Here is a 13,957-nt window from a genome sequence, read left to right as displayed (position 1 = left end):
GTTGTACTGGTTGGCTGTGGGGTCATCATTGATAATGAACTGTCTCTCAGATTTAACTTTTACTTATCCCACTGACCAACTGACCTCTTAAGAAATCTCCACTGCTGGCTTTCAAGTTTAACCAGGTTGGTATTTTTCAATAAGTGTCTCACTAATTTTGGTCTCTTGAACTCCTCTCAAGGCATCCCCCTCACCCCCCCCAACCCCCGGTCTCCTGGCCCTCCAAGCTCTCTCCACTATTTTCTCTATATAATTCACCTTCGCCAGAAAGGCTTCTCTGCTTCCTTGTCTTCCCATTAATGTGTATCTTGCTTTGATTTGCACAGTACTTAATTCTCCCCTTCCTGCTAGAAAAGATTCATGGATTGCCTGGCTGTTTCTTAGACCCCCCAAAGGACAAGATAAATGGTTTCTACTCACTTTTCACTCACTTTTATTTTATTTTTGGGGGGGGGGTGCCTAGCACAACACTGTGCTCCAATAAGCACCAAATATTTGTTAAAGGAACAGACCATGTTAATTAGCTTCTCTACAAAAGGGGGATTATTGGTAGAAAATGAAATAAAAATCACTTTTACCTGCTAGTTTATTCTGAATTCTCAAAGACTAACGGGTCACAGGCACACGAGTTTGATAAGTCTACAGAAAAACTAGTTGTGGTTGATACGCTATCAAAATCTCGGCCCAGGGACACCTGGGTGGCTCAGTCGGTTGGACAACTGCTTTCGGCTCAAGTCATGATCCCAGAGTCCCGGGATCGAGTCCCGCATCAGGCTCCCAGCTCCACGGGGAGTCTGCTTCTCCCTCTGACCTTCTCCCCTCTCATGCTCTCTCTCACTGCCTCACTCTCAAATATCTTAAAAAAAAAAAAAAAATCTCGGCTCAGTGGTTCTCAACCCTGACTGCTCACTCAAATCAACTTGGAAGCATTTACAGCTACCAAGACCTCACCACAGATCAACTGAATCAGAATCTTTGCAGGTGTCCCCAAGCAATGATTTGCAATGATTTGTAATACATTGGTATTCGATCGGCACATACTGATTCCTACAACCTCACCCTAACAGATTTTTCTAAAGACTGAGCATGATCAAATATGGTTTTGTTGTTCTTGGAATCATGGAGTTTTGGAACTGAGAACTAAGATACTATCTGGACCAACCCTTTTATTTTATAGCTGAAGTTTCTGTGACTTAAGAGAGATTGAGCAAGTAGCCTGACACAGTGGCAAGGTGATTCCTGTGTGACAGGTCATGTCCTGAATTAGTGGAATTCTCTGGTTCAGGGACTGTAGCAAGTAGACCAAACTGTTCTGCTCTTAAATTTCTGCTTTCTTCTATAGAAAATGTATAAAGTGTGTGTGTATACATTTATAAAATGTATAAAGTGTGAGCACTCGCTCACCCATGCACATACAAGATTTGGATTTTAAAAGCTGTTAGCACCAGGTACTCCTTAAAGACCAATCTGGCACATTCCATCGAGCCCATTGTCACAGCAGAGGAAATACCACAAGGGGATATATCAAAGTCTAAAAGAAATGACTAGTATGTATTTGCGGGTTTTTTTCACTGGCCCCGGTCCATAACATTTTATGCTTCAGAGCCCAGTGCACTTTTAACCCTTAACTATACCACTTATTAGTAGACTTATTGCTTGTGAGCAAGCTAATCAACACCCTGAACTTCCCTTTTCTCTATAAAAAGGAAGATAGTGCCTGTCCTATTGACCTTGCATTTTTCCGCCATTAGGAGGATTAACTTAGATGATCTATTTGGAGATATCTGAGAAGAGTAAAGCACTATGTGAATATATGTATAGAATATACATATTAATAGAATAAATATATGTATAAAATCATTATATTACTATCTTTCAGAGCAACGACTCGTGAGTACTTATGTATTTTTATTATCTGGGCTCTAAATCCTAATTCTTCAGTACATGCCACCCAAGAATCAATAGGAACTGGAGCTATGCTGGACTAGAAGCTCTAGTCACTGAAAGTATCACATAACTAAATATTCAGCGAGGTAAAGTGATGTAGTGACCAGAATTTAGCTAGTCTAGGCTCTAGTCCCAGAGTCTGCTTTTAACTATTGACTTTGGACAAGTCACTTAATGTTTCTGGGACCAGAGTCTCGTCAGTGGTCAAAGGATGACTTGAATTAGAGTCAAAGATCCTTTTGATTTATAAAATCAGAATATTAGTGCTTAATTAAAATTACTAAAGTGCAGTTTCCCAAGTTGTTAATTGATGTGGTTTTACATTTTTTTAAAATCTCTTTTTAGAAGTACAGGGTCGGAGGCTAAAAACACAAGCCTATTTCTGGTAAACAGATATTTTAAATCCATGTCTAAGACCCTCTTTAAAAGAAACATCTCAGGGCACCTGGGTGGCTCAGGTCATGATCTTGGGGTCCTGGGATAGAGCCCCACATCAGGCTCCCTGCTCAGTAGGGAGTCTGCTTCTCCCTCTCTTTCTGCCTCTCCCCACAGCCCAGCTCATGCTCTCTCCTGCTCTCTCTCAAATAAAGTCTTTTTAAAAATTCTATAAAAGAAACATCTCAACTCTGATACTTCATGCTTGTTAGTATCCTGTCATGGTGCCCTTGTTCCAAAAATAAATATATGGTTACCCAAAAGGCATGTAATAGGACACAGAGTAGGAACCCAAATACTGTTACCTTAAAGCTCTCAGTTTGAGTCCTAGCTCTTGTTACCTAGCTCATCTGAGCCTGTTTTCTTATCTATAAATGGGAACAGTACCTTTCTCAATAATCCATTGAGACAGTGTATATTAAAATGTTTTGTACACTGTTAAAAACAATTGCAAGATATTACTATTATCAAAGGAATGTAGCTTATTATCGCAACACCTCTAAGAACTGTACTTTTTTTTTTTTTTAAGATTTTATTCATTTGACAGAGATCACAAGTAGGCAGAGAGGCCAACAGAGACAGAGAGAAGGGGAAGCAGGCTCCCCGCTGAGTGGAGAGCCCGATGTGGGGCTCAATCCCAGGACCCTGGGATCATGACCCGAGCTGAAGGCAGAGACTTGGACCCACTGAGCCACTCAGGCACCCCAGAACTGTACTTTTGATTTCAAAAGATAGATTAAAATCTTTTTGAATTAGTTTATTATGGGCACAGCATGCACTCCAGGGCCTGGCTCAACAAATATGCTCAATAAATGCCGCATGAAAAGTATAATCCACAGAAAGACCAAAAGCTCCATGAGCTTAGATTCCATATTCCTTTTTATCGCCAAATTCCCAGAGCTAGCACAGCATCTGACACATAGAAGAAATAGAATAATTATGAGAGGAACAGATTTCTGTTCCGGAAATTCACTCGGGAATTTCTCGGGAAATTCACTCATTCTCTAACAAATAGCTTGGGAGAGCAAAAAGAGTATAGATTCAGGTTGTTTCCAAATTGCCCAATCTTGGTACATTACTCTATTAACCTCTCCAAGACTGTTTTTTTCATCTTAAAGTGAGAATAAGAAGAGAACAGTACCTCCCTCAAAGGGTTAAGCACTAGACTGGAAGCCCCCTACGAGCAGGGGCGTTATTTGGGGCCCACTGTACCTACACTGAGCAGCACTGAACTTTATTGAAGAGTGCCGGGCACAACGCAGGTTCTCAAGTACTTGTGGACTTTGTGAGACACCGACTGAGAGGACACAGGTGGAGCATGTAACTTACAGGAACAATGGCCCATAGTAAAAACATTTAGCAAACCTGAGCCTCTTTCACCTTCACTTTCCGCATCGCCACTATCATCACTAGGACATCAGTATTATTACACGACTGGAGGGTGTAGAGCAGCTGTCTTTGGGGGAAAGACCCGGATTTAAGTCTCTCATTCCCATTTACCAGCTATGTGACTTAGGACAAATTACTTAACCTATCGGGGTTCTTTTGCTTCCGCCAAAATCTGCGTGTCGCGAGAATCAGAAGCTGCATGGCGAGCACCTATCTATCACGGAGTCTGGAGCCCCCGCGGCGCGCGATACGTGGCAGCCACTATTACTAAGGGGGGGGGGACCTTTTATCCAGATAAGTGCCTGCAATTTCCCACATTACTGCGGCTGAATACGTAACATGACCGCAAACAAGGGGAGGAAGGAAAGAATTTCAGAAAGACCGAAACCGCTAAACGAGAAAAAGAGGGAATTAAACCGGTGCTCGGCAGTTCCCACCAAGGGGTGCCAGTTTCCGCGACTGTCAACCTGCCCGACCAGCCAAGGCTAGAGCAGGACAGTCAGCTCCGATAGGAACAAAAAGGAGGCAGAGCCGACGCTTACACCCTCCCCCTAACGGTCTCCTCGCCGCCGGCCTCGAGCGGCCCCGGGACTCCCGTTTCCGGCCCTGGCCGGACCACAGCTCCCAGCATGCCTTTGGAGGGAAGTCTTTCCCGCTGGATGACTACTAATCCCGGCATGCCATTCGGCAAACGAGTAAATTAGATGGAAGAGGGGAATGCCCCCAACGAACGCAGGGAATTGTAGTCCATTTAGGTGCTGGCTCTTAGAGGGGAGGAGAAGAGCCGGGTCGCTCTCGTCAGCTGAGGAGAATGATTCATAGAGGAGGGTCAGGAGAGAAAAACAGTTCTGTCTGCAAGCGCCCACTTAAAAGGCTGGACTTTTCTCCGAGGGAGGGAGAGGCTGGAGAGTAAGCCAGGCCTCGGGACTGACCCCGCCTCAGGCCGCTCGTCAGGCCTCTATAGAGTCCTGGGCCTTGACGGGGGCGGCCGCGAGGCGCCGGTTGCTGGGGGACCGTGACGTCGCGGGGTGAAAGTTGAGGGGCGGTGACGTCGGCCCAGCCCGGGCGGAGGCTGGCGGGTTGGAGGCAGGAGGGAGGGAGGGAAGGAGGGAAGGAAGGAAGCTGGGAACGAGCGAGCGAGCGGGGGCGCGAGGCGTTTACCTGGAGGCAGCGGCTTGGGCGCGCAGAGCGGCCGCGGCTCCCCCGCACCTGCGGCCATGGATGAGGAGCGCGCCCTTTACATCGTCCGGGCCGGCGAGGCGGGGGCTATCGAGCGGGTCCTGAGGGATTACAGCGATAAGGTAAAGAGCCCTGGACCCGGGCGTGCGGTAGAGCACCCCCGGGCCGCCCTCGGGGCTTGCACCTCGCATCCCTCCCAACCCCCTTCATTCCGGGGATGCGCGTTACTCTCCCCCGAAAACGTTTCCGGCTTGGGCATGCGTGTTTGTGCCCCCAGCCTTCCCCGTCCGTGCATCCTGCATCCCCCTGCCCCCACTCTGGCGCCCACTCCTCTGATTCTGGCCCAGCAGGCTGTCCTGTGGTCCTCCTCCCAAGCGTGCAAGTCACACCCCCGGAATCCGTAGATGTGCGTCTGTGCCCTGTGCCCCGCTCTGGGATGCCTAAATGCACGCGAGGCTTCCTCACCTGTATAGCATGAAAATCCGTGTTTCCGTGCTTAAACACGGCCCTTGATAGGCATAAAACCTATCAGCCACGATGGCAATTCTTTGTATGCCTACAGCACCGCACACTTTCAAGGCTTGATGTCTCCTGTATGGGCAAACTTGATTCTCAGGGTGTTTATAGGGTAGATGGTAGCATCCTTCCCATTTTATAGATGAGAAAACCGAGGCGTTAAGAACTGAAATCATGCCAAGGTCATGGACATACTATGTTGTAAATTGGGGGTAGGTTCTGACTCCGAATAATACCTATTACATGTATCGGATTAACAGCTTTCCCATCCATCATCTCATTTAATCTCAACAGCAGTCCTGTGAGGTTTTATCTTCGTTTTGCAATTGAGATTGTTTCTGTTAAGTAACTTGCCCAAGGTCATCCTTGTGAGCTGGGATTCCAACCTAGGTCTTCAAACCATTAATTGTTCTTTCCACTTAACAACTGTGCAGTAAAAAGGTATCTTGTTATAAATCCCAGTCACTTCTCTGAATGTTTCCTCCAAGAACCGTTAGCTCTCCATTACTTCTCCTTCCAGGAATTTTACATGCGCACTACAAAAGGTAGCACATCACACCTTTATTCTTCATTTAGGAGACTACTTTATAGGAATTGACTGACTCTTCACTAGTGTGAAAACAGCCAACACCAAGTCTCACCTTAGATACCGCATCTTCTTCCTTTCACTTGCTCCCACTCATAGTTTCCCCTTCTGTGTTTGCTTTGTGCCCACCACTGCACTTTATTGTACTTTGTATGACTGAGCTGCCATTGTGCTGTTTCTGCCCTGGGTGGAGAAGATCCAAAGATAAGACACCTTCATTTCCATTTCATCTTCCCAAAAACCCTGTGAGGAAGGTGGTGGTATTCCCCATTTCCCAAATGACATTTAGGATAAGGTTGCCCTAAGTCCACACAGTCACTGAGAGATGGGGCTGGGATTTGAATATAGGTTGTCTGACAGCTCTTTCTACACTACTATGTTGCTTTCTCTGGGAGGATGTGTGGCTTGATTAAATTCTGTTTGTATCTTGCTCTTCCACTCTCTGATATGCTTTACTATTGCGTATCTGCCTAATTTAGGAGAAATTCATTTAAGGCATAGGTGTACATATTGTGGAGATTAAATTCATTTAACCCGATTTGTAACTCCTTTCCAAAAAGAAATTGAGGCAGCTACCAACTGATTTTCAAAAGAAAGAGTGTTGAATCAATGAGTATTTATTTTGCAATTACTATATGCCAGATATCCAGCAATAAATAGGAACTTTCTTCTTTAGGGAAGGGAGGAGGGAAAACCCCCCAACTGGATCTTACCACTTTCTTCAGTATTTCTCCTTCCCTTCATGTCTAAGCTGACCAGAACTCCAGATTTGATTCCTTGAGTTTATCTCTTCCTCTCCTTGATCTCCCTCCAGGTTGGTTTCCACTAACTACTCCTGGCCAGGTGCTGTCAGAGCTTAGCTTCTGGACATCTCCAGCTCTCCTTTCACATTGGGAATGTTTTTAAAGTTATAGTGCCCGGTGTATATTATTTAAGGTGGTATTCCTGAAGTACTCTTTGAGCCATGCCTGAGAATGCTCTGATTTGACACAAGCCCCATCAGTCAGCTCCTTCAGAAAAGAGCTCTCATTTTTTTTTTTTTAAAGATTTTATTTATTTATTTGACAGACAGAGATCATAAGCAGGCAGACAGGCAGGCAGAGAGAGGGAGAGGAGGAAGCAGGCTCCCTGCAGAGCAGAGAGCTCGATGCGGGACTCGATCCCAGGACCCTGAGATCATGACCTGAGCCGAAGGCAGCGGCTTAACCCACTGAGCCACCCAGGCGCCCCGAGAGCTCTCATGTTTAATGCTGATTATAGTAGGGCTAGCGTACAAAGAAAATAGCTAAGGTTCATATTGACAATGGGGCTTTGCCCGTCAAGGCAAGGGAGACCTTGGAGGCAGATGAATAGGAAGGGGAAGTATGACTGGTGGTCTGGCGATAAAAATGGGGAGGTGAAATTACCCAGCTGTATGGGATATGGAGTCTTAAACCCTTAAAAAGTAGCTGAATATTGTGTGCTTCATTTTCCTCATCTGGAAAAGTAGATTTGAGAAATGTTTAGGGACATTGAAGAGTCTAACCAAGAATGGAAATAAACGATGTATAGGGAAAGTGACAGGTTATTTGGGGGATGAGGTTCTTTATGCTACCTTGTTTCTCTAATAAAGCTAGAACTTGGGACAGTTCTAGAAACACAGTGTACACATTTGAGTAGGGTATGTAAATAGCCTGGACCATGTAAGAGGACTTTTTGCTTTCCAGTTTGATGTTGAGTTCCAACTCTTTGAGTTCATTCCACAGATTTTTGCAGAGAGCATGTTTAATGGGCTCTTCCTGCCAGATAGTAGAAAGAAGGTAGAATTTAGAGTCAGATAAATCTTGGTTCAAATCTGCCTTTTATTGGCTTCATGGCTATGGATGTTATTTTAAGCCTGAGTCTTGGCTTACTAATCTGTAAAATAGGGATACTATTACCTAAGTTATCATGTGGCTTAAATTAACTGAAGTTTAATGCTGTACACTGAACACAGTGCACCTAGGAGGTGCTTACTCAGTGAGTTATAGTTCTAGTGATCAAGGTACTGAGGACGTTTTGTGGGCATAGCACAGGCTCTGGAGCCAGACTGCCTGGACTCTGATTTTTAACTCACCATCTATGTGGCCTAGGACAAGTTACATAACTTTGTTGTGGCTCAGTTTCCTCACCTGTCAAACAGGGACAATAATAGTACCTACAGCATAGGTTTGTTGTCAGGATTAAGTGAGTTTTATGTCTAAAGCACTTAAAACAGTACCTGGCAGTGAGGAAGGCAGGAGTTAAACCTGCAGCACTGAGTTGATGTAGCCTGATTTAACAAAAAATTAGGGGAGTATACTCTAGCCTTTCTTTTTCCTTGACACTTATATTTTCTAATGGATAGCAAAATACCTTGTACCTTGTTTAGAGCATAGTTACCTATCTGGCTCCAGGTAACAACATCTAATTTCTACTGTATTACTGAGACTCTAATTTTTAAGCCTTCTTCCTTCATTCCCTGACCCTTGTTATTCTGGGGGAGAGGGAAGAGCCATCTATCCCAGAAAAAAATGAAATTTGTCTGTTTCTCAAGGGCATAATGCAAGTTGACCTAGCATAGGAAAGTATTAAAAAACAAATAGAGAGAATGGTTACTCTTTTTCATTTGTCTCAATTCACCTGTTAACCTTCACTGAGTGCTTGCTATGTTCTATGTATTATCTATCCCAAGCATTTTCACACGTCATCACGTATAATTCTCTTACATTATTACTTATGAGAAAGATAGAAGTATTCTCTTTCACAGGGAATAGGAAAGACAAGTGACTACCTATGGGCTCAAGGGCGTATAGCTAGAAGTGGCAGATTCCATATCCATATTCTTTGGATTCCATATCAGGACTCTTTGTGCAAGGTCATGTTGCCTTTACCCTGTCTATTCTGTGTTTTTGAGCACAGAAGAGAAAAATGTTTTCAGGACCAATACAGTACTTCCTTTGGTTACCGTTGGGTCCTAATCACCTCCACTCCAGTTATAGAGTGAGCTATTAATTATTTGACATATGGATTGGTCTAGTGTAGGCTGTCCAGCCTCCTCCTCCTTCAAGTCTTGTTCTGATAACAGATTTACTAGAGGGGGGCCTGGGTGGCTCAGTCAGTTAAGCATTTGCCTTCAGCTCAGGTCATGATCCCAGATTCCTGTGATCAAGTCCCACATCAGGCTCCTTGTTCAGTGGGGAGTTTGCTTCTCCCTCTGCCTCTGCCTCTTCTCCCCCTACGCCCCCCACTCGTGTGCTCTCTCTCTTTCTGTCAAAATAAATAAAATCTTTTTAAAAAAACCAACAGATATAGTAGAGAGATTACCACCTTTATGGTGTTGTTAGGATTATCAGAACAGTGATCAATGGCCCTGAGATATACAGTATTATCTTAGCTCCCTGAATCAGAGGATATTTAGACTGGAAGGAATCTCAAAGGTAATTGGATCTGTCCCCTTTAGTTAATAAGTGAAGAGACTGAGCCTAGAGTCATCAACTATGATGATAGAGAGATGGCTTGGTAGCCGGAGAGACTACCTGGATTTATGATTATCCCATAGCAATTTCCAACAGGATTCCATTTTGGAAATATGACAAATTTATGACTAAATTAAAGATAAAAGTTATATAAGATTTGGGGAAGTAGGTAGGTCTCCAAGAGTACTCCTCATAAGAAAAGAAAATGATACTGATCATAGCAAGGTCTTCATTTATGTGCTAGAAGAACCTGATGGATAGGGACCTAATATTGAGCCAGTTCTAGAAATACAGGCTACACATTTGAATAGGGTATGTAAATATCCTGGACCATGTCAGAGGACTTTTTGCTTTCCAGTTTGAGGTTAAGTTCTGACTCTTTGAGCTTGTTCCACAGATTTTTTGCAGAGGAGCATGTTTAGTGAGTTGTTTTTTGTTATACCTTGTTCTTGTTTCCAGACTTATAATTCTCAGTAACTGGCGGTTACTGGCGGTTAGTTCTAGGAATAATCTCTATTCGTGAAATACAGCACAACACACACACACACACACACGCCCAGTAGGCTAATTCCCTTGTATCAGTACTGTTTGAGTATATCTTCTAAAATATGAAATGACTCCTAGTTCTCTAGTAGGTCAGTATTTGGCTAGATGCCACATCATAGGCCATGCTATAATAACAATAGTGGCCACTTATTGAACACCTGCAATGTGCAAGGTGCCATACATAAAAGATAAGGAAACTCTGACAGGTAGTAAAGTTGGATAACTTGACCAAGGTCACACTTTTAGTAAACAACAGGACTGTACTCAAACCCAGTGCTGTCTAACTCCTAAACCTGAGCTTTTTAGAGCCTACTCATGGGATATAAAACCCAGGGAGGAGTCCTCTTAAAAATCTGGTCTATCACAGAGCTGTTCCTAGTTTACTTGGTCTCTAAATTGAACAATGGTTTTACTCTTTAGTTTATATTTGACTTGTTGCTCCTGTTCATCTGGAAATTAAGCATATAAAGAAGGTGAGGTGGCTGGCTCTTGGCTAGCAGTTCTATAAAGGTATTTACAGCCAGAAATGCTAGTTCCCCATCCCTTCCCTTTCAGCCTTTGAAAAGGTATAGAATAAGGGCTAGAAGTACTAAACAGATTAGGTACAATCTAAGTTGTATAAAAGAAACCAGCCCTAGAGAAGCCAACATCTTTGGATCCAAATAATCATAGAGGGCTGAGCTTCTGAATAGATTGGCACATTCAAAATTCAATTTGTATTGCCTCATATGCGAGTATATTTTCTAATTAAATTAAGCCCTCATGCTAGTTAGGGCTTTTGAAAGCTTTTCTCTCTTTCTTTGTTAATGTTCTGGTTTTATGACTGGATCAGCCTTGCATTTAAAAGCAACAGAAAATTTAGTCCTTGGTACTATTCTAAATTATCACCTTAAAAGATGAATTCTATGTAGAAATTGTCTGAAAGATATTTTTATAACTTAATGAGGGTTTTTCCAAAAGATGATTTCTTTCTCTGTTCCTTTAACACAAATGCCAGAAAAAGTTGAGGAGAACCATTATATTGGCAACCAGGTTCATTTATCCCAGATAATTTATGAATTTAATATTTCACATATAATGGAAAAAATCAGCTTTCTTGGTCTCTGAGTGCAATTTATTATCATATGTATTGGACTTTTATTATGCTTCAGTTTAAAACTTTAGCCTGATGTCTGCTGCTTCTTTATCTAAAGTTAGTTTTTATTAAGCCTTGCCTATAAATTCCTGAGTTACAGACTTCGGAGTTACAACTTGTTCTTCCTTTCTCTCTTCTTTCTTTCTTTCCATGTTCATTCATTCATTTTTCTTTCATTTTTTAAATTTCCCTTTTAATTATGAAAATAATATACCAACAATGGAACTTGTCAGACCTCACCAGAAATCCTACCACCGCTATACAGTTGCTTTTATTTTTGCATTTTAACACTCAAGCCTTTGTTCGAATGCATCCATGTACTTAAACATGTACTGTCACCATAGACATCTAGCTTGGTGTTTTACTATTTTTCCACTTGATGCCATTATAAGTAATCTTACATTGTTGTTAAGATATTTTTAGCTATCTTTTGTTGTAATTGCAATGTAAAATTTTATCAGTGGATGCACAGCAGTTTATTTCCTCAGTCTCCTGTTGTTGGATATTCAGACTGTCTCCTTCTTCCATAATATTAGATAACTCTGCAACAAATATGATTATGTATATAATTTTTCTCTCCTTCTGGATGACTTCATTAGGATAAACTTCCTAGGAGTAGAAGTTCTGGGTCAAAGGATGTGAATATTTTTATATTTTCTAGTATATGATGCCAAATTACTTTCACTTTTAGAGTTTATTTCAGTTTATACTGCTGCCAGCAATAGCACACCTGGATTATTGATGCCTATTTCTTAGAAGGCTTTATGTCCTCAGTCTTGGTCTCCTTTGATCTGGCCTGTAAGCAGCTGCCCAAAATATTCTTCCAGAATGCTCTATTGTTTATACCTACCTCAGAATCTTCCTTTAGTTGCCTGTCACCTATCTGCTAGATCAGGTATAAATTTTTAAATTCAAGCCCATCTTACCACCTGACATCATCCATTTTAATTGTTTCACAAACCATATGTGAGGCAGCCTCTTTCCAGTTTCTTTGAACAGCCTTGTCTCTTACCTCTAAGTCTTCCCCCTGACCATTTCTTCAGAACTGCTTCTCTGTCAACATTCTCCATCTCATTTAATTTCAAAAATTGCTTCTTCTGTAAAACTGACAACATAGAACCACCTGTAATCAAGATGTCTTTGGTACTTTGTGTACTTAACTCCTGATGAGTTGCCAATAAATGTCATTGTGGCCAATGAGAAAAATACAAAAGAAAGGCAGAGATGTTCAGTGGATATTTTTTTAAAGGAAAACTTAAGATTCATAAGAGCACTTGATTCTCCTGAATAAAACCTGAGAAAGGGAATGAGAAGCTTTGTGCTCTATTTTGGGTAATATCACTGTTTCTGTTGACAATGGGCAAGTAACTTACTCCATCCTCTGTTTCAGCTACAGAAAGGAAAACAGTGTTGCCAATCATTTGGATCGGAAATTTAAAGATTCCTGGCGCTCTGTTCTCTTCAAGTTATTTTTTTTTATCAATATCATTGGCATCATCATCATTATAATCCTAATATTTACTGAGTGTTTACTCAGCACCAGGCACTGAGATGTATGTTATATGCCTTAGCTATTTTAACCCTCACAGCAGCTCTGTGAACTAGGTATTCCCTCTTTTCACAAGAGAAATCCACTAATAAAGATTTTATTATCTGCTCCACTAGTTAGTGGTGGAGCAATAATTTAAACCTTAATTCTTAGAGAATTACTTTTCTGAAATACCAGTCTCTTAAATCTCTTTCCTGTCTACAATTCTCTGATCATTTCTAAGTGCGTATGAAAAAGAAAGCAACATTGGGTCTTAGCAACACTGAAGACCCTTCCAAATTTCTGTCCATTTTATTTTTCCATTCTCTTTCTCCACTTTCCCATCCCCTCACATGTGTCCTGTATTTCATTCTGACAGACCTGTTTATTTCACAAATATATCATAGCATTTCACACATCTGAGCCTTTGTTTCTGTCCTTACAGCAAACTCCTATTCAGCCCCTAGGATCCAGTTCAAATGCTCTATATTCTGTGCAAAGTATTCCAGATTTCCTCAGGCAAAGTTAATGGCTTGGTACTCTGTTCTTTTTGTCTGTTTTTCTGCTGTAGGCTTTCATACTGCTTTGTAATTATTTACTTACATGCTAATCTTTCTTCCTTTAATATGATTGTTGAAATACAATGTGGGAAGGCAACATTTCTACAGACATGTTTTTAAATATAACCAAAATTAAAAATCTGTATATTTAAAATGACATTGTTTCCCTTTTTTTTTTCCCCCCCTCAGCATAGGGCTACTTTCAAATTTGAATCAACAGATGAAGATAAAAGAAAGGTAAGCTTTGGTGTTTGTGTGTGTGTGTGTGTTTGTATGTATATGTGTGTGTGTGTGTATTTTCATTCATGGACTCTAAAGAGTGAACTTGTTTTCATCTGGTGATTATTTAGTTTTTGGTTTTCCTTCAGTTTGTTTTTAGGAACTCTGAGAAGACGACAGTGCCAGGGGTGGTATGGATTACACCCAAATTTCTCTGTTTCATCCTCACAGGACCATTATTCTTGCGTAAATCAGGGAAATGGGAAGAGTTTAGAGGGGACTCTTCCCATGTCTCCTCACCTCCAGAAATTGACTTTATTTGGTGGCAGAAATGTAGGCTGCCCAAAAATGCATTGCTAATATTGGGAAACTTGGCTTTATGGATTAGGTTTTGGGAAAGCAGCTGTTCGTGGTGCTGCCCCTCAACCACACATTGTTTCC

At 41.9% G+C, this 13,957-nt stretch overlaps 1 long non-coding RNA gene across 1 annotated transcript; it reads left to right on the top strand.

Annotated features, from left to right (window-relative positions):
• Nucleotides 1–4,443: 4,443 nt before the first annotated feature.
• LOC123386992 lies at nucleotides 4,444–13,524 on the top strand. Its single transcript, XR_006608026.1, has 2 exons — nucleotides 4,444–5,072; nucleotides 13,487–13,524. It is a non-coding gene; the product is annotated as an uncharacterized LOC123386992 (long non-coding RNA).
• Nucleotides 13,525–13,957: the final 433 nt, after the last annotated feature.

The sequence above is a fragment of the Mustela putorius genome, unplaced genomic scaffold (genome assembly GCF_011764305.1).
Source record: "Mustela putorius furo isolate JIRA1106 unplaced genomic scaffold, ASM1176430v1.1 tig00000788_pilon_pilon_pilon, whole genome shotgun sequence".
In the NCBI taxonomy this organism is placed as follows: Eukaryota; Metazoa; Chordata; class Mammalia; order Carnivora; family Mustelidae; genus Mustela; species Mustela putorius.
This window is presented reverse-complemented; position numbering and strand designations above follow the sequence as displayed.